This window comes from Humulus lupulus, chromosome X (genome assembly GCF_963169125.1).
Source record: "Humulus lupulus chromosome X, drHumLupu1.1, whole genome shotgun sequence".
In the NCBI taxonomy this organism is placed as follows: domain Eukaryota; kingdom Viridiplantae; phylum Streptophyta; class Magnoliopsida; order Rosales; family Cannabaceae; genus Humulus; species Humulus lupulus.
In genome coordinates this window covers 55,105,266-55,132,859 of record NC_084802.1, presented here as the reverse complement: position 1 = coordinate 55,132,859, position 27,594 = coordinate 55,105,266, and positions in this window count along the sequence as shown.

Sequence of the window (27,594 nt, the reverse complement as noted above, 5' to 3'; positions counted from 1 at the left end):
CTATTATTTTAACAAGTTCATTTTGAAACTTTGTTAATGTCTCACACAAATGTCTCAAGCAAAATAAAGAATTATCATAGAATAATACTTTAATTTTATTGATAGCTTTCAAGAGTACAAGATTTATTACAAAATAACAATTTTCCCAACAAGGCACATAAACATGGTAATCATGCTAGGATCTCTTCTTCCTTTTCTATAGCATTTACCTCATTCTCATGTGGGTCCTTTCGGTACCTTCACACTCTAGCATAGTGCTCGGGTTTTCCACAAACAAAACAATGACCTCTCACGTCTTTGAATTGTCCATGATCTTTCTTTGGACCTAAAGGGTTCCCACTACCCTTTTTGTTGTTGTTGTTGCCCTTGGATGCTTGTGTGAAATCGAATTGGCCTTGGAAGTCTAATCTTTAGACTCATTCATACCCTTGTCTCTTATTCTCAATTCTTCTTCAATTCTAATGTGTTTTTGGATCTCTTCCAAGTGTAATCCTCATTCTTATGGAAGATTCTTTTCCTATAGCTCCTCCAAGTTGGTGGTAATTTTGCCACTATTGCACCAACTTGGAAGGCCTCGGGAAGCTCAATCTTGAGAACTTTCAACTTGTTCACAATCACTTGTAACTCATGAATTTGAGGTAAAAAAGTTTTCCCATCAATGAAAGAAAATTCAAAATATTGAGAAATTAAGAACTTTCTTGTACCTTCTTCCTCAGCCTTGTACTTACTCTCCAAGGAATCCCAAATCTCCTTCGCGGATTTGGTATTGGTATAGAGGTCATATAGGCTATCGGATATGGCATTAAGGATATGACCCCTACAAAGAAGGTTGTCCTCTTTTCTCTTCCTTCTTTTCTCCACCTCCTCGGGAGTGTCTTTGTCGGATGGCTTGGCTAGAGGTGCTAAGGATGACTCAAGGATGTAGGCTATCTTGAGTGTTGTCAAAAGGAATTTCACCTTGTCTTGCCACCTAGTGAAATTGGATCCATCAAACCTATCCAACCTCACTAGGTCTTGGTTCATGATCTTGATGGTCTCCCCTTCCATTGAAGCAAAAAGGTAATAAGCTTTTGATTGTTGGAGAATATATTTTATTTCAATGGAAATGGTAAGAAATATTAAAACTCTATGCAAAAAATACAAAGGACAAGATGATAGATAAATAGATTTACAACTCAATGACCAACAATACAAGTAAATGTAGAAAAGAGAGAAAGAAGAGAATTATTAGAACTAAAACTCTAAAAAAAAATATACCAATAAATATGTAAATAGAAATAGCAGAAGAGGATTACAAACTCAATATAATAATAATACAAGAAGAACAACTGAATGAAAAGATCAATGAAAAACACAAACTCACACTCAACCAAAGTGTAGAGTAGTGGAGATCACCAACTTAAACAAGGTTCAAAACCTTTGTCCAAAAGCTTATTTCCCCCTATTCTCTAAGCACTAAGGGATCTCTCAAGGAAATAGCTCTCTGAAATAATCAAGCCTCATGGTGTATTTTTCAGCCAAATGCTTTATGGATGAAAAATTGTATGTCTTACAAGTGAGCATTAGGCTCCTATTTATAGAGTTTAAGATACCCTTTGGATTTCAAATTCCACCAACCCCCATGGCTGTTACCAATGTTTAATTGGATTAATATTGAATTAAAATTGAGATTTAGGAGTTATTTGAGTTTTTAGAACCGTTCAACACATTTGGAAAAAACTAAAAATATTGCCCGAAATGCACCTGTGGCCGCGGCCAGGGACATCAGTGGCCGTAGCCACTGCTTTCTGTCCCCTAGGCCGCAACCACAGCCCATTTTCAGCACTTGAAAATGTGCTATTTTTCCAAACGGTTCCAAACCCTCCCAAATGACTTTGTAACTCCCAAAACACATTATTGGGGTTAAAATCATATCTCCAACAGCCATATTTTATAATAGCTTTATGAAATCCAATCTCAAATGTGTAACATATAATATACACATTATTGGGTAATATTTGGGAGTTACAAATTTGTAACTGATTTTGTAACTCCAAAATATGTCACATTTAGGCACACACATGTGTCCAATTTTGTGACTCTCAATAATATGTTACAAGGTGTGACAAATCACATTTAGTCACATTATTTAATCTAATATTATATTATATGAAATAATATAACAAATTGTTCAATGATAGCTTGATGTTAAAGATCCCTGCAGCAGGAAAGAGGCCGCATCAGTTCACATGGCGTCACAAACAGAAACACGAGCTCACTCAGTCAAAGAGAAGGTAACAAACATCATCTTCATACTATATTTGTTTCTAACTAAAATTTTAGTATTATACACTTAATGTTTACATTTTTTTTACAGTGGGGATTGTGGTGTGTATGCTGTCAAGCATATTGAGCATCTCATGGATGACCTTCCATTGGAAACCATCTGCGATGAAAATATAGGCGTGTTTAGGAACAAGTGGACCACAGACTTGTGGTATCAAAATTTGTTACCTTGATGATTGTATATATATATAGGGTCTTTACATGTACAATTTTTTGTTCACATTTTTTTATAACTTTCATAGGTTGTTATCGAGCTATGTTGAACATTATCAAACTAATATCAAGCTATATCGATCTATTATCGAGCTTCAATCGAGAAATATCATTTTCATATGCATTATATAGCTGTTATCGAACTAATATCGAACCCTTATCAAACTACTATCGAGTTAAATCGAGCTACTATCGAACCATTATCGAGCTACGATTTGAAGTCAGTTTAGAAGCTAACATACATATTATCAAGTTCATATCAAGCTATTATCGAGCTCACGTCGAGCTAAAATCGAGCTCATCGAGTTTACATCGAGCTATTATCGAGCTCACGTCGAGTTAAAATCGAGCTCATCGAGTTTAATATGACTTTTAAGAAAAATCAAATAAAAAAGAAGGGAAAACAAGCTAGGTTATTAATACAACAAGTCCAAATGGGAAAAAAGAGTTTATAGCCTAGCTTTGCATGTAGCCCTGCTGTGGCCAAGACCACCACACATGCTACACTTGCGCTCTTTGCGAATGATTTCACCATTCGATGAAGTGCGGTTTTTCTTCCTTCTTCCCACCTTTTTCTTCTTCGATCGACCAACTAGTTGTTTTTCAGTAGTGTAATATGGGGAACACAGTGAGTAAATGTTCACATCGCGCAGGATGGCCACAGCCACACCATGAACACAAGGGTAACCCATTATTTGAAACTAGTCACAGGAGCATGATTTGGTCATCAAATTCACCTCACCATCACCTTCTAGGTGTACCACATGAAATTCGAACTGTCCAAGAGGATGGACTTTCAAGTACCTTGCATCATATGCAATGCCTGAGACATATTTCTCATATATTGTTGCTAATTTGGATATGCACTTCTCTACCTCCTCACAACGCGCAGCAAACCATGACTGAATTGTGAAACGAATGAATTCCACAAAAGTAGTGACTGGGAAGGTTCTTGCATCTCTGGTGTTGTTGTTGAAACTTTCGGCGTAGTTACTTATCATTACATTGTATCGATTCCCAGGAAAGTAAGCACGAGTCTACTTATCGAATCCAATACCCTCGAGATATTGAACTATGCCAGGATCCATTTGTTTTATATTGTTGAAGAACCTATTAAATTTTTTACTTCCGAAATGCATATGCCACATTCCACATCTCCTTGTGACAGTGATCAGTCTTGAACTTAGCGATTACATTTATACTTATGTGATGGTAGCATGTACCGTGGTAGGCATCAGGGAAGACTAATTCAAGAGCATGAATAATGCTAGCATGCCTATCTGATACAAAAGCCAGATTATTAACAACTCTAATGACTTCCTTCAATTTCATCATGAAATACTTCCAAGAAGCATGGTTCTCACTGTCAACAATCACGAACGCAATTGGATAAATGTGGTTATTCGCATCCAATGCTATAACACAACATGTGGCCATCGTACCTTAACTTCAAGAAAGTGTCGTCCACACATATAACATAACGACATGATGTAAATCCCCTTCTACAAACTCCAAGTGAGAAGAAACAGTAAAGAAAGTGACCGTCGTCTGTGAAAAAATCAGTTATTGTACATGGATTCTTTTGTTGCAGCATGTACAAGTAAGAAGGTAACTTGGAGTACGATTCTTCAGGTGTCCCCCTGACATAATCGAGTGCCTTCTCTCTGCATCTCCAAGCCTTATTATAATTCATATCGATCCCAAAATTATTCTTCATATCCTCATTTATGCGGTTTGCTGGGTAGCTAGTGCCATCAGTAGCATATTTGTTCTTGATAAGGTGCCCAATGACCCAAGATGCTGCTTGACAGTGGTCTTTCTGTCGCAATTCTAGTGAGCAAGTATGTATACTATTATAAACAATGATTTTAAACATCTCCGATCGCACTACTTTTTTCCCTCTTATTCTCCAACCACAATCAGGATCCTTGCAGGTGATCTACAACACATTAGTACCAGACTTCTTAACCATAAGCTCAAAATTATTCTTCACTGCGAAGAGAGTTGCTTTGGTTTTCAATTCCATCTTGTTCTCAAAAGTCTTTCCAAGGTGTAGTTCTCCCAACGGTACACCAGATGAGGTTGATTCAGAATGACTACAAGCCATGACATCTTCTTTTGTAAACATGGGAGCACTCCATTTTCTGTGATCTTCTGTTGAACATATTGGAACGTTCCCTGTATAGTTATATTCTGTTCCACTAGGACGACTAGAGCTGGTGCTAGGTGTTCGACGTCCTTGACTTGGTGGGTTCGCCCGTGCAATAGGATGTATTGGCTGTTCTTGTGCTTGTTCTAGTTGCAAATCATCAGACATGACAATCGGCACTTCTGCACTATAATATGCCTCTGAATTGTATCCTAAGTCCTCATTATGTTCAACTATGGGATCGTCATTTACATAGGGATTGTACTCATACTGGTTGTCCCTCAGGTCACCAATAGGACATCCTAAAGTACTGCCTGCTCCCTCAGGTCCGGGAGTGGAATATGGATCTGCAATGACAATCTTTTTAACAGGAGTGATACACAAGGCTAACCTTTCTTTAGATGTTACTCTTAAGAATGCACAGACACCAAGATCACTTTCAACATGAACGGGTGCAAACGGTTGGTCGCCGCATGTCTAAGGAACCTCCAGTTTTAACTCATACATTTGTTTATCGACTTTAAGTTCCTTGTGCAATATGTCCAAAAGTTACAAGTACGTTACAGTATCCTCCATCGGTATCACCATGCATTGAGGGTCCTTCAAAATCCATTTATTCCCTTATAATTCCCAAACACCATTGTAGGATACAAAAACATAGACAATGGAACCTGTGTTGGAAAAAAACATTGAGATTGTCAAGAAAACTGTCAATTTTTTAGAAATTCATGAAAAAGAACATTATCGAGCTTTATTGAGCTATAATCGAACGCTATCGAGTTACCATCGAGCCCATAGTCGAGCTCTTATCGAGTTAGTATCGAGCTATGATTTCTTAAACCGAACATAAAACCTAACCAAAACCTTCATCGAACCCTATTGAGCTCCTATCGAGCACATATCGAGAAAACAACTACACTAAATATTCTAGGGTCCAATCGAACCCTTATCGAGTTTCCATCGAGCTCAACCGAGCAACAAAGCCTAAACTATCGAGTTATCATCGAACTATATCGAGCAGCATCGAGCTCATAAAAGAACCTTCTTCTACATGCCATTAAGCTGCTATCGAACTGGTATCGAGCTCCTATCGAGCAAAAAAGTTGCAGAAAATCCAGAAAAACGCAGATCGCGGAATCTCTCTAAAAAATCCAAAAAACACACCAATATAGACTCAGATCTGTTAAAAATAGCCAAAAAAAATATAAACAAATAATACCCAACACATAAAATGTACAATCTTATTACCCATGGTTTTTCTCCTCCAAAAACCCTCAAAATGGATGTTGCCTTTGATATTGACGACTTCACAGAGACAATGGAGATGGCTAACATCGATTTTGACAAAAAACTCATACAAATTTGTAGGTTTTAGGGAGGATTTCGTGAGAATGAAAGAGAGAGTGGGATAGAGAGGAAGAGAAGGTTTTAGGATTTTTGATATAATGAGAGAGGTATTTTTGGTATAAGAGGAATGTTTAGCATCAAATTGAAAATATTAATAGTGCTAGGATTTTTTAGTAACATTAGGCATTATTAAGTATTATTTGTGAAATTTCCCTTTCGAAATTAATATATGTGATGGGAAGTTTAAGTTTATATTCATAATCCCCTCATTGCCATTTGAATTAACATTTAATTTCATAAATATATTTATTAATGTGATATTTAAAAAAGAGACACATGAACATCATTTTCTACATCAGTTTTAGACCCTTAGATCAAAGGAAATGCAAGAGTAATAATTAAAGAATAATTAACAGGAAAAAAAACCCAAATAAACACTTATATTTTTCATTGACTCTGCAACTTTCGGATTCCCACTGCTGCTGCCGAGACCTCTGGCAGCACCACGTCATCGCCATTTCGGGCTCTTGTCGACGCTACCATTGCTGTCGTTATCCACTGCAGCAACAGCTCTTAATTTTGTTCTTTGCCCTACAATGAAACAAACCAAATTATTTCCTTTGCAATTAACTACTACAGATTTTTATTCTTTGTTTTGATTGTCCTAATCAGATTTATTTTTCTTTTATTTGGTCTTACTTTATGTTTTTTTCACTTTTATCTATTAAGACACAATGATACTGTATATCTTCTTCTGAACTTTGTATTCACTATTATTCACTAAGGTTTAACATAACATTGTATTCATGTGGAGACAAGCCAAACAAAGGCACATGACAAGATATGATAAAGGGTTTTTCTTAGATTTATTCTAGACCAATAAAAAACACTCCGTAAACAAGTCATATGGCCCCAATAGAGAGTATGATCTAAGGTGAGTGATTTTAAAAGAGACAAAAGGAAACTGAATAACGACTATGGTCATTTAGAAATAAATAAATAAAATCTCAATAATAAATAAAGTGTTAAAAAAGAATCTTCAGACCAAAGCAAGAACAAACGCTAAAAAAAAATGTCAAAACTAAGTTAAAAAATCAAGACTGTAAAGGGAATAGCCCAAATAGACCAGAAATCAATCTCTGGCAACAATATACAAAAAGGAGGAAATGAAATCAAAAGACATGGGTAGCGTTGTTCCTATATTTGGTCCAAGCTTAGGCGGTGGCATGGAGTGATGACATGGCTCAGTAAGGGAGAATAGTTTTGAAACAATGAACACCATTGATCTAAAATGCAAATCTCGGTGCCCTCTTCATATGGTTCCGACAAGTATTCGTAACATTAGCCGGCGGTGTACTCGAATTCTCAGAACGATGATCGCCATTTTTTATACTACCTTCTCTCTTGTTCTTCGCAGCAGAAGAAGAAGATGAAGAGAATCGTTTCCATCAAATTTAATTCTTCTTTTCTTTTTAAATTTTGGGACTTTCTTCCTTACGGAATGAGTTGAGTAATTAAGAGAAGAATATTTATTATAAATATATTTATTATCATTTAAAAAATATTAATATTTAATTAGTTCCATATTTCCAAAAAATAAAGTCATAACTAATTTAAAAGCAATTTCAAAATTAATGTATGTAATGACAAATTTAAATTTATATTCATAACCACCTCATTAACATTTAATTTTATAAATATATTTTTTAATATGATATTTAAAAAAATGTAACTCTTCATATTTCATATATTTTACACATTAAAATTGAATATTTAATTCAATATAAATTATAACTAATTTAATACGACATCTTCTGATATCATCTCTTATCATAACTAATGAAAAATTAATAAATATTCAACCAATGAAATTATTTGAGTAATTAAGAGAAGTATATATATTTTAAATATATTTATTACCATTTCAAAAATATTAATATATAATTATTTCCATATTTAAAAAAAAAAAAGTAATCATAACTAATTTAAAGGAAATTTCGAAATTAATGCATGTAATGAGAACTTTAAATTTATATTCATAACCACCTTATTGGCAATTGAATTAATATTTAATTTTATAAATATATTTATTAATATGATATTTTAAAAAATGCAACTCTTCATATTCCATAGGTTTTAGAGATTAAAATTGAATATTTAATTCAAAATAAATTGTTACTAATTTAATAAAACATCTTTTGATATTATCTCTTATCATAACTAATGAAAAATTAATAAATATTCAACTAATGAAATGAGTTGAGTATTTAAGAGAAGTATATTCATGATAAATATATTGATTACCATTTCAAAAATATTAATATTTAATTATTTTCATATTTAAAAAAAAAGTAATCATAATTAATTTAAAGGTAATTTCGAAATTAATGCATGTAATAAAGTTTAAATATATTGATTAACAACATCTAATTATGTTACATTCTTTGTATTATAGCTCCGTTAGCGATCAAATTATAGTTACATCCCTATTGGGCTCGGATTAGTCCGACCCAAGCTACATGACTGCCTATAAATAGGGTCAGTTGTGCACTGAAGCAGGGATCCCAGAATTTCTCTTGTAAGAAAAATGCTGCTGAACTTGCAGAAAGTCTCCATTGTCAAAACTCTTTAAAGCCTAATACTAGTGACTCGTGGACTAAGGCTCATTAATGTCCCAACCACGTAAAAATTGTGATTGTTCATCTCTTATCCTTTCCTTCCAGCTCTTATTTTATAATATAATTATAGTTTCTGAAAAACTCAGTAAACATTTTGGTGCTTTCATTGAGAGAGGAAGAAGCCGAGAACCCCGTTGATCATGACGAGAAGGATATGGATCTTGAACAGAAGGATTCAGAGGTGGTCCATTTGAGACAACAAGTCCTGGATCAAGAAGCCAGGATGGCTGAACAATAGGAGGCCACCCGCCAGATGCAAGAGTCCCTCCTGGCTCTTCAGGCTTTCATTGCTGCCCAAGGATTAGCAACCAATCCTTCAGTCATTCCTCCCCTAGGAGCACAGCCGCCTATCCCACCTATGAGGACTTGCGTGCCCAAAAATGTTGTCCCTACTCCTCCTCTGAGACAATCCCCAGATCCCAGAGTCGGTCCATCAAATCCTTCTCAAGAGAAGGGGAAAGCCAAGATAGCCAATCTCGTCGGAAAAGCAAACTTCCAAAAGAGAGCTCCTCCCGCTCCAAAAACTAGGGCTGACCCAGGGCAATTCCGAAGGAAAGAACGGATGAATCTTGTCCCAGGACGGAATCATCCGAACAATCTACAGGGGAAGCGCCCGCGGGTACAAAGCCCCGGAATGACCTCAGGCAAGATGAGCAGGGAAGACGCTTCTATCCCAGTGCTTCCATGAATAAATATCACAGAGGATGCAAACATGGAGACGAGTCGAAAGCGGTCAGTTCAGGAGACAACACATCGCAAGTGGACTTGAGAGACGACCTCAATGCCTGGAAGGAGCGAGCCCGAAAAGAAAAGATCCGCCCTCGAGGAGGAGACTTGAGGAATAACCTCAACGACATGAGGAATGAAAAGGTTCCCCTAGACGATGGAATGGCCAGGCAGTTCATGGAACAGCTGGCTGCTCTTAAAAAGGTCACGGACCGTTTGGTCCGAAAACAAGAAAGCTGAGGTTCTGATTCCAAGGATGAGGAAAAGAAGCCTTGTGCCAATCACATTCTGAACGTCGTGTTACCTAAAGGGTTCAAGATACTAGACATACCCGCCTATACCGAGAACACTGACCCCAGAGATCATTTGTCCCGCTACAATCGCCTAATGACTGTAGCTCACGTCTATGATAGCGGCAAATGTCTGTGTTTCTCAATCACTCTAGTTAGACTCGCAAAAGAGTGGTGGAAAAGACTCAAGATGGGATGAACCAGTCTTGGTCTGGATTACAATCAACTTTCTGTAAACAATTCGTGACCACCATAAAGCTGGACATGGAAGTTAGCGTGCTGGCCAACGTTAAACAACATCTCATGGAGACCCTTAGAGCTTACATCCATCGCTTCATAGAAGAAGCCTCAAAGACTAAGGTGGATGATGGACAGCGCCTAGTAGCTCTCTAGTCCAGAATCAGAGCCGAATCCCCTCTCTGGGACGACATGCAACGCAGCAAGGTGGCCACCCTTGAAGAATTATAAGGAGGGCACAAGGTTTTATCAACTGGGACGAGGCTCGAATCCAAGCCTTTGGGTGACAACCAACAACCCAATTGACAGCAATAACCTTCCCCGAATATGGAGTGCAGTATCCGGTACCTCTTGCAGCGTTTGGGTCTTCTAGGACCCTTAGGATGCCATTTATGACCCAAACGGTCTATGGGCCCACTTCGTCGGGATATGCTCTGGCTCCATCCGCCCCGATCTCCGAATACGGAGTGGCACCAACCGGGTACAGTGCCACTCCCGGTGGTGCCCAACCACCCCAAGCTGAAGCGACCGAGGCGAGCATAAACCCTGCCCGGGGAAAGAGACCAGCCAAGAGTCAGAATTGATCTGAACCCTCGAAGAAGGGAAAAAGGGGGTACGAGCCCCAATACACAGAGTATACGAACTTGGTGGACACCCAGGAAAACATTTACCTTACCACGTGCAATATAGTCCATTACTGAAAACTAAGCCCCATGTTTAAAGGGGGAAAGAATTCAAGGGACAGTAGCAAGAAGTGTGCCTATCACAAGGACGTGGGCTACACGACCAAGGAATTTCATCAGTTGAAGGACGAGATCAAGAATCTGATCAAACTGGGACATCTCCACCAATGGGTGAGGATGCCAATGTTAGTTCCAGGATTGCCCGCAGCTCCCTGACAACCTTTGGCCCCGAGTGCACAGGTGTCGTACCAAACTCCTTAGGGAGGGTACGCTCCTGGATCGGGTGCACAAGCCCCTCAGGGGCCCCCAATAATGAAATCACCCGAAGTCCTATGGCTCCCAGGCCCAGAATGTCATATGCTCCTGGAACCGCGCCTCCTCAGATAGAAGGCCACATGGCCACCATATCAGGAGGCCCACACCTAGGAGGACCATCCCAGAACGATAAAAAAAGATACCTCAGCAAGCTCGATCATGACCATGAGGTGTGCGCCTTGGTCCAGAATCTGGCCCAGCGTCCAAAGTTGATGAACCTGCCCATAACGTTCATGGAGGAAGACGCCTGGAATGTTCACTTCCTGCATCACAACCCTTTGGTCATTGACACCCAAATCGCCAACAAACAAGTGTCTTGAGTGTTGGTGGACAACAGGAGCTCTGTCAATGTCCTATTCAAGTCAACCTTCACGGCGATCGGGCTAAGGCAGCCAGACCTAGCCTCATGCCCTATGTAGATTTACAGCTTCAATGAGGATTCTTTGCTCCCGATGGGCAAGATTCAACCCATGACGCTGGGGAACAAGGTTCAGGGCTCGTTCTAGCAGTGCACCTTCATGATGGTGGATTGCCCCACTACGTACAGTGTGATCTTCAAGCGCCCAGCTTTAGTTGAATTCGGCGCCATAACCCCCATCCGCCCAATTGTCGGAGAGATCAAAATAGCGTCCAGAAATGCTATCATGTCTTCGCCTGACCAATCTTCATGGTCCACGAAAAAGAGGAAAACGCTGATCCAATCCCACCACCACAGCGAACACAGAGGGTGGTCCAGGAGGATGATGAATTGGATCCGCAGATAGAGGCAGATAGGGTATTAGAACCCATGGAGGAAGTTGAGGAGATGTGCATTAGTGACACCAACCTGACCGAAGTGATCCGGGTAGGAAGGACTTGAAGTCGAAGGTCAGGGCTACCATAATTGCCCGGGTGAAAGAGAACCAGGACGTTTTGGCTTGGTTTCACTCAGATATGACTGGGATCGACCGCAACGTCATATGTAATGCCCTGAACATTGACGAGAACACAACTCCCGTCTGGTAGAAGCGAAGGCCTCTAGGTGCGGAAATGGAAAAGGCCCTCAAGTTAGAAGTCGAGAAGTTGTCCTCGATCAACTTCATTCGGGAGGCTTTGTATCTTGTTTGCCTAGCAAATCCGGTGTTGGTACCAAATCAAAATGAAACGTGGAGGACTTGCATCGACTTCGTGGACCTTAACAAGGCATGCCCAAAGGATTGCTTCCCTCTACCCTGGATTTACCAGATGGTGGATGCTACATCCGAGTATGAGTTGTCAAGCTTCACGGATGCTTACTCCGGCTACAACCAGATTTCGATGCATGTAGCAAACCAAGAACACACCAACTTCTAGACGGATAAGGGTGTAAACTGCTACATCGTCATGCCCTTCGGGCTAAAAAATGATAGGGCCATCTATCAGAGACTGGTCAACAGAATGTTCCAGAACCAACTGGGGAAGAACATGGAGGTCTATATAGACGACATGTTGGTCAAGTCTAAGACATCGATCCAACATGCAGACGATCTGGCAGAAACATTTGCCATTATTCAGAAATATGGGATGAAGCTAAATCCCAAGAAGTGCACTTTTGGCATGTCATCTGGGAAGTTTCTGGGCCTCATAGTAAGCTCAAGAGGGATAGAAGCCAACCCAGACAAGATCAGAGCCCTGATCGACATGTCATCACCATGAAAACACAAAGATATTCAAAGCCTGACGGGAAGAATAGCAGCTTTGAGCCGCTTGGTGTCGAAGTCCACGGACAAGTGCATCCTGTTCTTCAACATACTTCGCGGAAACCAGAGGTTCGAGTAGATATTCGAATGTGAAGAGACCTTCCAAAGGTTGAAGGAACATCTGGCCCAAGCAGCAATCTTGTCGAAACCAGTGGATGGGGAACCACTGTACCTATATTTGGCAGTGTCATAACACACCACCAGCGCCCCATTAGTGCGAGAAGAGGGAAAGGTCAAGTTCCCGGTCTATTACGTAAGCAAAAGGTTGCTGGGCGCGGAGTCCAGATACCCTTTGATCGAATAATTGACATTTTTCTTACTGATCGCCTCCAGGAAGCTAAGACCTTACTTTCAGGCCCATGCCATCAAGATACTGACGAACCATCCCCTACGACAAGTATTACAGAAACCTGAGTCATCGAGAATACTTTTGAAGTGGGCCATGGAATTGAGTCAATTCGACATCGCCTATGTCCCCAGAATCTCCATCAAGGGACAGAACATGGCTGACTTCATCCTAGAATGCACCAAGACGACCGAGGACGAAGAACCCGTTGACCCCGTACTACCTTTTTGGAAGATCTTCATGGATGGTACATCCAATGAGAATGGGGTCGGCACCGGGATCATCCTAATATCCCCTCAAGGTCACCAATTGTAAAGCCCCTATGCTTCCAGTTCGAAGCGTCAAACAACAAGGGTGAACAGGAGGCCATGCTGGTTGTAATACGCTTGGCCTAGGAGGTAGGGGTTGAGAACATTGAACTCCACAGCGACTCCTAGCTGGCGGTCAGGTAGATTTCAGGAGAATACCAAACGAAGGGGGAAAAGATGGCCGCCTATGTGGTGCAAACCCGGGAGTTACTCCAATCTTTCAAAAGACACTTCATCCGTCAGATTCCCAGGGAACAAAACATGTTTGTAGATACGCTGGCCAAATTAACCACAGAATATTGAAATAGAACTCTCCGAGGTAGTCCCATCGACCATCTACCCATGCCCAGTATTCAAACTCCTGCAATCGCCAACGCCATTGATTACACTATGTCTTGGATGGGTCCTCTCATCTAGTATCTAACCACTGGGGAATTGCCCGCAGATAGGGTCGTCGCCAGGAAACTTCAGTACAGATACGTCATGATGGATGGCAGACTCTATCGTAGGGAATTATCTATGCCCTACCTCAGATGCATATCCAGGACTGAAATGAGTGCAATCATGCACGAAGTGTATGAAGGTTTTTGCGGAGATCACACAGTCGGACTCAGCTTGTCCAAGAAGATCCTCAAGTGAGGATATTTCTAGCCAACAATGAAGAAGGATTGTGTAGATTACGTCCGCAAGTGAAAAAAATGCCAAAGGTACGCGAAGATCCAGCAAGCCCCTCCAAAGGAGATAACCTTGATGACCAATCCCTAGCCTTTTGCTGTTTGGGGAATTGATTTGGTAGGATCCCTCCTAACCGGGAAGGGCGGAGTAAAATATGCCATCGTAGTCGTCGACTACTATACCAAGTAGGTCGAGGCAAAACCAATGAGCACCATCACCTCCAAAAAAGCCTTGGACTTCGTCATCAACAACATTGTGTGCCAATACAGCCTCCCTCACAAAATCGTGTCCAGTAACTGGAAGTAATTTGATAGCGTCTGCTTCACCGACTTCTGTGAAGACGTGGCATCATCAAAAACTTCTCTGCAGTAGCAAGGCCTCAAGAAAATGGGCAAACAGAAGTCGTGAACAAGATTTTGAAGGGGAAATTAAAGAAAAAGTCACAAGCCTACAAGAGCAAGTGCCCAGAAGAGTTGCCTCGTGTCCTATGGGTGTACTAGACCACAGAAAGAACATCCACCAAACATACTCCCTATTCAATGGTGTACGGATGTGAAGCGATCATTCTAGTAGAAATGGTGGTCCCATCTCACAGACAAGATACGTATAATCCCGTCCAGAACCATGCCTTACTCATAGAATCCCTGCATCTCATCGAAGAGATCCGGGAAGAATCAAAAGTGCAGTTGAAGATGTATCAGAGAAATATCGCAAGGCACTTCAACTCAAAAGTGAAGAGCCGGAGGTTCGGAACCGGCGATCTAGTCCTGCGAAGAGTCTTCTCTGCATCTCAAGATCCGGGACTGGGGGTTTTGGGACCAAACTGGGAAGGACCCTATGAGATCCAAAACGAAGTATGTCTGGGAAATATCGCTTAAAGTGGCTAGACGAAATAGAGGTCTCGAGGGCCTGGAATGCAGAACACCTCCTCCGATACTATCAATAGTCGGGAGAGTCTAATTCTGCTCTTTCTAACATTTTTCATTTCAAGTAATATATGCCCCAAGGCCATTTATTTTTTAATGAAAATGGTGTGGACAAAACACCATAAGAAATGATGTAAGAAAAGAATAAGTTCACATCCGTCTTTAATTTTTACATGAACAAGTGACCTAAGACTACACTCTTTGGTCACTTGGGGGGTAAGACCATACATACAAGTCTAGGATTAAAAACAAAAAAGGATGCGAAGCTCAGCCTGATCCAGACTCATATGGACTGGGGGTTCAAAACCCAACTCCTAAAAAAGGATGCAAGGCTCAAAGCCCAGTCCTAACTCAGATCCGTGTAGTCCGGGGGGTTCAACCAACAAAGGGACGCAAGGCTCAAAGCCCAGTCCTAGCGTGGACCCATATTGTTCTGGAGGTTCAAAACCCAATTCCCAAAAGATTGGTTCAAACCTAACATGCTCCAGGATAGTCCAATCCCTCTTCATGTTTTCCTTAACGGTACAGAACCGTTGGAACTTGAATCTTTGGCTTAGATCAATTAAATTTGATCTCGTACACGGTCCAGGCTGTTGAAAGCTAAACCTCAGGTTTGAGATAAGTTAATTGGCTAAATTATACCTAAGTCATATTTTTAATGGTCCAGGTTGTGAAACCTAAACATTAGAGTCAGGGCAGATCAATCAGATGACAGTTAATAACTCCTTAATGGTCCAGGCCATTGGAACCTCAACCTCGGGTCCGGAACAATTTAATTAACTAAGTCATAATTGAGAATTCCATAACGGTCTAGACCATTGGAACTTGAACCATAAATTCTGGACAAATCAATTAACATATATTTGGTAAAGTCCAAGACAGTCTAGGCCATCGAGACCTAAACTTTGGTCTCAGGACAAAGTAGTTACCTTCTACAATTTTTCCCCTAATGCTCCTGGCCATGAGGACTAGGACTCCACATTTTATCCTAATAAATGCAAAGTAGTTAAACACTTAGTGAATTTGCGAGGAAAAATAAATAAATATAAAGCGGGAAACATTGTGTAAGGACAAAAACCAATATAATAACATGACAGAGAAATAAGAGATTGTCTCAGACGCATCCACGCCATTTAAAAATAAGAAAGTTTACAAAGATAAGGGAAAGAAAAGAAGGATCCCTAAAGTAAAATACAAAGGCTCAGGCCTAGGGTTCGTCCTGTTCAGGGACGCCCGAACCATTCTCACCTTGCTGATCCCTTGTAAGAAGCACCTATTGGAAATGTGCCCTGAAAGCATATGTAGTAGACATTGTTTTTATGAAATAAATAAATGAATTGAATTTGTTATGCATATATTTTATGAATTATATTATTATGTGATAATATTAAGTAAATATTAGGAAAATTCCTAAGTTCATATATGTGATCTCAAACACGTATTGATACGGGAGGATTGTGTTTGAGATAAATGAACTTGAATAGTTCGCAGTAAAATAAAGTTATGGAATCTTTAGATTAATTACTGCAAGTACGGTCCACTAGTATTATGAATACATGTGATCTAGATCCGGATCACTAGTGTGGTAGGACACTTTAGTGGAGGTGCTTTATATATTAGAGGATATATAGAACTGGGCCAGATATGTTTATTAATACTTAGTTAAATACCGTTTCGAAGTATTAATTAAATATATCAACTGATGATCATATACAAATAGATCTTAATCCTGAAGTTACTATGAACTCCTGTTTATGTTATATGAGTTCTTTGATTCACTTGTTAGGGTCTGTCAGAATGATCAGGCTATAAACTTTTGTTTTAGGAACTCATTAATGTTTACAAATATGGAATCTATGCCTTCTCGCAAGAGATTGAATGATGGTTCTCTTAAGGGTTGACTTTTGGGACTAAAAGATTATTGAGCTCAAATTCATAATTTAGTTATGAATTAACCTTCACTAGTAGAGTCAATGGTACTTAAGGAAACAAGAGATAATTAAAATGGTAAAACGATAATTTTATTCCTGATTAACTATGAACCATTATTAGAGGGTCAAGTTGTATGAAATGATTATATCGAGGGACGCTTTATGATTATAAAGTACTTAGTAAATGAAATGTCTATAATTACAAGAGTGCAGTCTCATATTTATAGTGGAATAATCATGAGATTAATAAATTAAGATTATTTAATTAAAGAGTTTAATTAATAATCTCACATTTATTGGAGTTTGGAATTATAGGTCCATAGGTCCCCATAGCGGCTCTATCAACACTGTTCAAGGTAAGAGTTGATATGAATGGAAAATAGTTTAAAGACATATTTAAGAAGAAATTTGTTATTCAAGCCAAATATGCAATTATATGATAATAGTGATTAATTAATTAATTAATTACAAATTAGTTGTAGTTAACAAAATTAATTAATATTTAATTATTGTATAATTTTTGAAATTATATTAAATAATTAAATTAATTTCGAAATTTAATTAATTAATTAATTAATTATAATTTTCGAAATTATAATAAATTAAATATTTATTTTCGAAAATTTTGGATTTAATTAATTGGTAGAATTAATTAAATATCTTTATTTGAGTGGGAGGAAATAATCTGATAAGTTCAAATTGGTTTTGAATTTAAAAGATTAATATTTATTCAAATAATTAATTATATTTGATAATTAATTAAAAAGATAATTAATTTGAATTAGTTATCGGGTTGTTAGATCTTATCTGACAAAGTAGTTTGAATAAATAATTAAATAAAAATTGAAAAACCAACATCCCTAAAATTAAGGAAGCTACACGTGCACACACAGTCCACGTGTAGGGCAATTTTCAGGGATGGGATTTTCATTTTTATTTAATTAATTAATTAATTAATGGATAATTCAAAAATTAGTTTTTAGATTTTTTCATTAATAGAATAATTAATTAATTAAAAAGTAAATTGTAAAATGGTTACAGATTTATTTTTTAAAATTTGAATATTTCTTTGAAGTATGACTAATCAAAAAAATATTTAGATAGAGGTGTAAGACAACTCTGAACATTCGCTCTGTAAAAAATAGAATGATAGTTTTCTCTCCCTGAAAATAAAGAATCAATTCTCAGGCCTATTCTCTTGATCTCATATGTTGAGTACATCAAGTAGAATCACAAATAAACTATCCTTCATTCTCTAAGTGCCCACACATTTCTTGAGGTGTAGAGAACGCTTTGGAAGATCTTGGTGTGAGTACGTGGGAACGGCTTGGATAGGAAGGTCGTTCTAAATACGAAAAGATAGCAAGGACACTTGATAGGCTTCAAGAGGTATGATTTCTATTATTATCTTGCTTATGATTAATGTATGTATATTAATGGATCCGCATATTTAAAGGTAGTTTAAATATGTTACAAAATTTTTGTTGTACACTGGGCCAACCACACCACCATTCCGCTGCGTATTAGGAAACTCGTTCTTAACAGCGCCGCGTCCTCCCGTTCTTTCGTTTCAAACTCGGCCCTCTTCGCGCATCGAATCTGGAATGAGGAGGAGGTTCATTTTTTTGTCTTGGGCCAGGCCATATAAACGACCTCGTCAAAAGTGGCCTCCAGCAATTCATCAGCTCGCTCCTTATCCTTGCGAGCCTCCTCACTCCGCTTCATTTCCAACTAGGCCATGGCCTCCAAAGCCTGGTTCTGCCTCTCAAGAGATGGAACCTTTTCTCGCTCTTGGCAAAGCTGGACCTCAGTCGCCTCCAAGAGCGCCTTGGTAGAAGCCTCCGAGTCGTAAGCATGAGATAGCTCCACCTCCAGGGCCTCCATCAATTTCTTGTGCTCAGCATCCCTCTTGGCTAAAGCCTCCTCATGCTCAGTCTGAACCCGGGCAGCCTCCTTGGTGAGGGCCTCCCTGGCAGTCTCCTACTGATTGATAGCCCCCTCTAGTTCCATTTGGGTTGTCTCCAACTTCATCGCCATCTCAGCCATCAACTCCGCGTTCTTGTGAGCCAACAACGCATCCTCGAACAAAGCAGAGTTAGAAATAACACAAAAATAAGGGCGATAAATAAAGGAAACCAGGACGGACGTAGGACTTACCGAAGTGGCCTGGGAGACAAATAATGCTTCCCTGCTAGCCAATGTGGCATAATGCTTGAGCTGAAGGGTGGACATAGTATTCCCCACCTGGGTCAGCAAGTCCGCAACAAGTGGGTCGTGTCCTGCCCTAGCTTGGTCGAAACCCAATCTCAGCTGCCAGCCGATCCACAATCTGTTGGGGGGCGCCGAAGGCCTCTGGATGATCGGTGAACTCGACCTTCCTACATATGACTAGGGCCCGGGCCACCTCATTCTGTTTATCACGCCCTTCATCCCAAGCCTGGGACACCATCTTCATGCTCTCCTCCCGGATGATCATGTCCTCATCCCTAGGAAGGGCTGGGTTGATGGGTAGCTCGGGAGACTCTGGGAGCTCCTTCATGACAATGAGGCTTTCACTAGAGGAATGCTCCTCAGCCAAGGAGAAATCCTTGGTCTTGGCCCTCTTGGCTTACTTTGAGGACTTCATTGTGACAAGATTTGTTTTCCTCTTACTCCCTCCACCTCCTTTCGAAGGTTAATGCTCCAGATTAATGGCCTGGAGAGGAGCAGGTTGGATTGGACATTGCTCAGTCGGTGCCACCGAGACCAATGCAGCAGCTTGAACTCCCCTGGAAGCCCCCAGGTTCGGTCGTGAGTCCCTGAGGATCAGCTCGATAATATTCTTCTTGGTCGGACTCTTGGCAGCCTTCTTTGCTGAAGCCTTGGCCGTAGCAGCTCTGGCCTCGATCATCTCTTTCATCTTGGCCACTGGGTTAGACATGTCTGGGTCACCTGAGAGGGAAAGAAAAAGAAAATTGATTAGTAATGTAAAGGAATGGGGGTGACAGACAAAAATAAAGGAAACACTTAAGTCTAAAGTCCTCTAAGACAAACCTTCATCCATGGAATGGGCATGACTCAACTCTCCTAGTGCAAAAGAATGAATTTGGTCCCCCATGTCGTCTGGGTCCAGAAAGTTATCGTATTGAAAGAACCAGGATGAGTACATGAGGGTCAGCGTGTCTACAGCAATGGGGCAAGGAAGCCCCACCTTGTTAACATTCCCGGTCAAATAATCCCGAAACTGTCGCCTATCCCTAACTAATTCCTCAATATGAGGGGCATAAGTTTGAACTGGAGGCATTTTACCTTGCCCTGAAATGCTAGCCCCGAGAGCCCTAGTGTTGGGCTGCCTCCCCTCAAGAAAGGCATCCAGGTCCTCGAACGTGGCCTTATCTGCATGGCCCGCTTGCTCTTTTCTCTTCTTCTTCGCGTCCACCTTGACCGCGGCCTCCATTGCCTCAATGTGAATAAGGGCCAGATCCTCTCTCAAGGCAGGATCCCTCTCGCATTGTAGCCCTTGGAAGCTGGGGGAATTATTTGACTGGTGGATGGCAATCAGCTTAACCAGCCGAAGGTTCTTCATGGTCACGAAGCCCCCCACATCCAGCTCATCGGCACTAAGAGTGGCATAATACTTCTTTCGATCTAGGATCGATTTACTGAGTCGAGTTTGTGTGTACGGACCTATTCATGGGAATGTAAGTTTCCAATAAACTAAATAAAGGGCTAGATGAAAAATGAAGAAGGATGACTTACCCACACGCTGAAAGTCCAGCACCAGGGTGGGGTTCTTCTCTAGGAAGAACCCGGATGTCATGAACCAGTAGTGCCTAACATCTGAGGGATGTTTCCACGTGTTGAACGGAGCTGGACTAATGCCACAGGCCTTCAACTTATAGAACTTGTCTCGCGTCTTGTCCTTAGCATTAAGTTGCGGCTCCAGCTTGTAAAAGTATAGCACCTCCATGGGGGCGTGTGCCGAAATCTCCTTAGAAGCGCAGAATATGCGCCATCCCGCAAGCAACTTATACGCTTGGGGAAGCAGCTGGAAATGCGCATTCCCCATGAACTTGAGGAGCTGCACGAAATAATCGTGAAGCAGGAGAGTAGCTCTCGCACTGATGTGGCCTATGCTCCAGGTCCCGACAGGCCCCGAACTGTTGGAAAACCAATCAGGGCACGCAGTGAAAAACTTTGCGTGGCGAACCCGTTATTGTTTTATTTTTATGAAACAACACAACAACAACAACATACAGAAATTTTCAATAATCATATAAACAATTTATATGATCAAGAAAACAATCCAGAAACATTATCATACAATACTATTAATAATGCAACAAATATATATAAATATACAATATATTTACATATACAACATATAAACACAAAATATCGAGAACATGAATTTTTACCTCTTGAAGCTTGTTTACCCAAAAATGGCTCCTGATGACATGGAAATATTTTCTTCCACGTGGCGGTTTCGAGTGGATGGATCATGTTCGACCATCGACCAGATAATTATTGATTCGTCAAATCTCGCAATTAGGTGCGACCAATCTGGTCGCGTACTTTCATTTACTTCCTTTGGGATACGCAATCTTGTAATAAGTATATTTATTATATTTCCTTTTATTACCTTGATATGCTAATCTTAATTGTCATTAAGGCCCATCGGCCCATGTAACCCCCTTGAACCTATAAATAGGATGGAGAGGGCTCAAGGAAGGAGACTTTTTGAACTTTTGATCTTTGTATTTAGAGAGAAGAGCATAGTGTGATTATCCACCAAAATTGTAATCCTCCCAAGGCTTGTGAAGCTTGTGAACCCTAGTTCATTGATCACAATATTGGGATTCAATATCAATAAGAACACTAAGTGGACGTAGGTCATTACCATCTAGTTGGGGCCGAACCACTATAAATCGTTTGTGTCATTTGCTTTCCATTTGATTCTCTTCTGGTTTTTCTTTTGTTCTTTGTCGTTTATTTGACTCCGTGTCGTTGGCCAAATCGAGGGTCAACAAAGCCTATCAAGTGTCCTTGAGTCTTTTTGTATTTTTATCGATCTTCTTATCCAAAGCTTTGAGTATTCAAACCACGATCTTCCGGAGTGTTCTCTATACCTCAAGATGTATGTGGGCACATAGAGAACATGGGTTTGTATTTTAGGAATCACAAGTATTTCTCAACACATGAGAACTTGTATTAAGGTCTGAGAATGGCTAGAATTAAGAAGAAGAAATATATAGAGTTTTTGTCTAACAAAAGCTCTGAGAACTATTATGAATTTTCTATGTATTGTTGTGTGTTTCTCTTGTGTGTCTCTTGTTTTTTTTTCTATATCATATTTATATAGATTTATGTTACCTTATTATTCCTAATAATAATAGTAATATAAAATGTTATAATAATGATGATATGATTAGATTTTAGATAAAAGTCTAACTTACCATATTTGAAAAATCATTTTCAACTTATTAAATAATTAAATAAATAAAAGAAAAACTACACAGATACAATATCTATATAGTGGTACATGCATGGCACAGTCATTGGACTGTGTCAGGCGTGTACTGCTATTCTCTTTTTAGGGATTTTGTATTTTTCTTTTATTTAATTATTTAACTAAATCAATATTCCACAAAATAAGGTGTTAATCTTTTTAAGGAAAATATGACAACCATATTTCAAAATTTAAATTCAAAATTCAAAATTCAAATTGATGATCATCATTATCATCATCTTTTAAAATTCAATAAATCAAAAACTATTTTTGACTTACCAATATTATTTTCTCCCACTCAAACAAAATAATTAATTTCAAAAAATTAATTAATTAATTTATATATATATATGAAATTCAAAATTATATATATTTAAATTAATAAATATATTTTTGAAGTTAATAATTAATTCTAAATTAATTATTCAACCTCAATTATCATGTAATTTCATACATGACCCGAATAACAAAATTCTTCTCCAATTCCCAAATTACAGTTATACCCTTGTATCAACTTTTACCTTGATATGGTGTTGATAGAGTCACCCAAGGGACCTATAATATCAAACTCCAATAAATATTACATTATTAATCAAAGCTTTTTGATTAAATAATCATATTTATTAATCTCATGATTACTCCACTAAAAATATGAGAATGAACACTTGATAATTATAGACATATAATTACTGAGTACTTTGTTAAGAATAAAGTGTCCATCGATATAATCATTACATGCAGAGTTAATCCTGTTATGAAAATATGTATTTGCCTCAATGGAAATGGTAAGAAAATACAACTCTAGACAAAATATTACAAATAAATATTAATTGATTAAATAAATTACAACTCTATGCAAAATTACAAGTAAATATAGAGAAAGAAGTAGAAGAAGATAGAATATAGAAAATACAATTCTTTGACAAAAAGATATAAATAAACTTGAGATAGTAAAATGAAAGTTGTAGATGGAATTACAACTCTAAAACAAAATATACAAATAAAAGAGAAAAGAAGAATAATAGGAGAAATGAAAAACAAAAGAATAAGAACAAGAACAATCAACAAAGAACTCTCACTCACACAACCAAAGTGAAGAGTGTTGGGGATCACCAACTTGAACAAGATTTAAAACCTTTGTCCAGAAGTTTATTTCCCCTTAACTCAAGCACTAAGGGATCTCTCATAGATTTTGGAAATGCTTTCTAGAATAATCAAGCCTCAAGGTGTTTCTAGCCAAGTGCTCTAATGGGATAGAAATGTTGTGTCTTACAAGTGAGCATTATGCTCCTATTTATAGAGTTTTGAGACACCCTTTGAATTTTAAATTCCACCAACCCCCATGGCTGTTACCAATGATTAATTGGATGTTTTATGGAATTAAAATAGAGATTTGGGAGTTATTTGGCTGTTGGAAATGTTCAAAATTGGATAAAACCGAAACTTGGAATATGCTGCCAGCCACTTGGGTTGCGGCTTGACAAACAGGCGCCGCGACCCTCAGAGCGATCCTGCCACTTGGGTCGCGACCTGACAAACAGGCGTCGCGGCCCTAGGCCTTTTCTAGCAACCAATTTTTCAATTTTTCCAAAAACGTTCCAAATTTATTCCCAATTGATTTTGTAACTTCCATACACAATATGGGAGTTAAAATCACATCTCTATCAGCCATTTCTCATATGGCTTTAAGAAATTCATCTCAATATTGTATAACAACAAATCTACACAATAATGGGTGATATTTGGAAGTTACAAATTTGTAATACCAAATATGTTACATATTTGAATATATCTCATATATCTAAATATTGTAACTATTTATTATATGTTACAATATGTGACACTCTTTGTCACATTTATTTAATCTAAAAAATTATATTATAACAAAATATAATATTATATTATATTATATTATAAAATAATATAACAAATCCTCTATTAATGGTTCATAATTAAAAGGGAATAAAATTACCGTTTTACCCTTTTAGTTATATCTTGTTCCTAGAGTACCATTGACTTTACTAGTGACGGTTATGTCAAAACAAGTTTGTGATGTGAGCACTCATAACCTTTTCGGTTCCAAAAGTCAACCCAATAGAGAACCATTATTCAATCTATAAGAATGTATAGATTCCATATCTGTTAAACTACATCTCCAGCCATATACATCATTGAGTCCCCAAAACAATTATTCTTAGCCTAATCATTCTGACAAACCTTAACGCATGAATCAAAGGATCAAATAATGACATATATAGGAGTTCATAGTACCTCAGGATTAAGATCATCTTGTATATGATGATCATTTGATGTGTTTGATTAATACTATGAAACGATGTTTAAACAAGTATTAACAAATCACATTTGGTCCAATTCTACATACTCTCAGCATGCAAAGTTCCTCCACTTAAGTGTCCTACTACACTAGTAACCTGGATCTAGGTCACATATATTCATAATACTAGCGGACCATACTTGCAGTAATTAATCTAAAGATTCCATAACTTTATTTTACTGCAAACTATTTATGTTTATTGTCTTAATCTCGATACTCCCATACCAATATGAGATTAAGACCACATAGATAAATTTTGGAATTTTCTGATATTCACTTAATATTATCATATAATATCAGACGTAGCCTATATATATAATAATTCAATTCAATTATTTATTTTATTTAAAACATTTGTCAACTACAATTGCTTTAAGGGCACTATTCCCAACACGAACATGCCTGCTTTGGTATGAGCTTTCTCTTCTTTCTGGGCCAATCTGTTGTAAAAGAGCTCTGGAGTCGACTCTACTCCAAGGGCCTTCTCCAGTTCATTCAGCATCCGGTAGTTCCGGAACTTGCTCTTCTCCCCATCTATTTCCCATGTGTTGCTAGTGGGAAGCTTGTGCCCCTCCAGGATAATGGGGCCCGGTTGGACAATATCCTCCACGTACAAAGTAACGTCGTGACCCATGACCAAAGACCTAGAAGCGACAAGAAAAGCGAGAACAAGCAGTCAGCACCAAAACTGAAGAAAACTAGTTAGGTGAAGGGATTCTCCTAAGAGGTCCCCTCCGGACTCAGATCCAGGACCAATATAGATCCCAGGAACATAAGTCAGGAACTAAAGGCCAAGGGTATTTTCTAATAAACTAATTCACCCGAACGACTTTGAGGCGTCTGAGTTCAGTGGTCTGGGACAATCAAGCCCACTTCACCAGTCAAACCACCTATGGTATTAGGTGTCATCTAGAAACCCTAATGTTCGACTCTACCACTACCACTACTCAGAACCACCCTACATGGTGGTCGTAGCCCTAATGGCTCTACGGTTACGAAAACAAGACGGCAATAAAAATGACCAACAAGAATAAGAAAGTGAACAGAAAACTAACTATGGGATATTAGAGTTGGGATTCGTTGAGTTTGAGGCAACAACGTCAGCAGGATTTCGGTCTTGAACCGGAGGAGACGATGTAGCAGCTCATCGGCACTCCCAGACGGATGGACCGAGACAAAATCGTCTACTTGTTGAGTGGAAAAAGGCTCTGTCGAAAACAAATGAACACGAAGAAATGTTAATCGCTGGAGAATCTCGTCAACAATTTCAGACATACAAAGCTCTGGCTCTTTGCTCTCTAGATTGAGAATGTGGGATTTTTAAAATGTAGAAATGAGCCCGTCGAGGTATTTATAGGATAAAAATCCACTATTCGATCTAACAGTCCACAATGAGGATCCCAAGATTATCCCCATCCAACGATCTCGAACGATACAGGGGCGTTAATTGGCCCAATCGAGTACTAATGTAACGCCCTGGATAACCAAGACCGTTACACTGTGTGTTTTAAATAGGGCAAGACTTGCTAATCAAGTCATTTAGAAAAAACGTGAATCCAACATCATCAACAGATTAGGAATAAAAGATTTTGGTCACAAACAGGCTGTTTTTATTTAAAAATGACAGTTTAATACATAGAAACGTAAAACAGGGTTTAGATGACTTAATTACAGCAAATTTCTAGAGTCACAAATAATTCAAGCTACTCTAATGGCAAAAGACACATTTTAGGTTTCCGTCCCTGTACAATCCCTCGACCGTGGCGGACGAGCAGCTGACAGTGTACACCTCGCCCCCAGAGCTCTCCAACTCATGGTTGACTCAGCCTACCCTTGCTTTTACCTGCACCACGTAGCACCCGTGAGCCGAGGCCCAGCAAGAAAGTATGATAATATAGCAAGATCAACATCATTTATCAAATATTCCACAATGCACAACCAGGAATTCAGCATTTCACAACATTTATCGAATCAGTGATAACATACAACAGATTCATAGTTTGTCATCCAAACAGCCAACAAATCATGTTCATAGCACAATACTCACGATCATAATCAACAGTTTATCACATCATCACATGATATTCAGGGTTAGCGCCCTTAGTCGCACCCTCTATTTAACACACTGTCTTCGGCTCTCTTGGGCCACCCCCAGTGTAATACTCACTGACTCCGGCCAGCTTAACCGAGCTCAGTGATAGATAAGCTGCCTCAGCTACCAGTGGCTGAGCCGCGCCCTGTGCGCAAGTATTGATTCCGACACTCTTAGGCCGGTTATCGCATGTCCCATGGCATAATAATACCATCTCATGACATGATATACAAATGTAGGGAGCTCTTAGTCCCATAGTGTCCACATGGTTAATCACATTCACATAACAATGCATACAAACATAGGGAACACTTAGTCCCAACCTAGCCACATAATCAGGTGCAACTTTCTTACCTTTGGCTTTCAAACGAGCTAGTTATAAGTAGTGTTCCTTGAGCGCGATCCGATCCCCGAGCCCTAGCTTAGCACCTAGTCACAACCAAGATAAAGGATACCATTAAGAATCTTAAATGAGCTTCTAAACCAAGTTCTAGTCCTCGGAACATTGAACTTCACCAAATATGGTAAAAGACTCAACCCCGAGCACCCTAGGTTAAATTCCCAAGCCTAAAATCTCAAAATCCCAAAATCCCTTAAGCGTCGTGGCATAGGCCACCCATGCCGCGGCATGGCCCCCAAACAGAACCTCCAAAGGTACAAAAACAGGTAAGGGCCACGGCATTGCTTGGGCCATGCTGCGGCCCGCCCTCCTTCCTCAGCATGTGACAACTTCGAAGGGCCGCGGCTCACCAAGAACCATGCCGCGGCCCGACCCTTTGAACCCAGAAAAAACCACCATTTTCAATCTCTAA